General features: G+C 38.0%; 1 non-coding gene across 1 annotated transcript; it reads left to right on the top strand.

The window, feature by feature from the left end:
• Positions 1 to 585: 585 nt before the first annotated feature.
• On the top strand, positions 586 to 711 carry LOC112064597 (U6atac minor spliceosomal RNA). Its single transcript, XR_002891557.1, has one exon. It is a non-coding gene; the product is annotated as a U6atac minor spliceosomal RNA (small nuclear RNA).
• Positions 712 to 871: the final 160 nt, after the last annotated feature.

Below are 871 nucleotides of genomic sequence, written 5' to 3'. Positions count from 1 at the left end.
CTTTCCCCCCCAAACTGGAAGCAAGGCAAAGATGTCCACTCTCACCACTCATATTCAACATAACACTAGAAGTGCTAGTCAGTGCAGTAAGGCAAGCAAAGGAAATATAAGGCATGTAGATGAGAAAGGAAGAAATGAATTTGTCCCTAGTTGGAGATGACATGATTTTCTACATAGAAAATTACAAGGAATCTACCAAAAGCAAAACAAAACAAAACAAAAAGTTCCCAGAACAAGTGAGTATAGTAAGATTGCAGGATACAAGATAAACACAAAAATCTATTATATTGGGTTGGCCAAAAATTTCCTTTGGTTTTTAAGTAAAAATAAAAACCACATTTTTCATTTTCACCAAGAACTTTATTGAACAATGTATTCACCGTTTTGTTGCACTACCTTCTGCCATTTTCCAGGAAACTTCATAACTCCATCTTCCCAAAACTTTTTATCTCTTTGAGCAAAGAACTGTTCCAGGTGCCTTTTACAGTCTTCCAGGGAACAGAAATTTTTTCTGTTAAGAGAACTTTGTAAAGACTGAAATAAATGGAAATCCAAAGGTGCAATGTCTGGTGAAAACGGTGGATGGTGTTGTATGAAAGGAGAGAAGGTTAGCACTCCCCTTGACAAGGATGGAAGAGGCCTTCGGGCCTAACAACATGCATACAGTTAAGGCATTGCCATTTACTTCGTGGCATCTAACCACTGTTTTTACCCATTTATGATAAAAACTCTCCAGAAAGTGGGCATAGAGGGAATCTACCTCAACATAATAAAGGCCATATATGACAAACCCACAGCAAACATCATTCTCAATGGTGAAAAACTGAAAGCATTTCCACTAAGACCAGGAACAAGACAAGGTTGCCCACTC

This window comes from Physeter macrocephalus, chromosome 2 (genome assembly GCF_002837175.3).
Source record: "Physeter macrocephalus isolate SW-GA chromosome 2, ASM283717v5, whole genome shotgun sequence".
NCBI classification, from domain to species: Eukaryota; Metazoa; Chordata; class Mammalia; order Artiodactyla; family Physeteridae; genus Physeter; species Physeter macrocephalus.
This window is presented reverse-complemented; position numbering and strand designations above follow the sequence as displayed.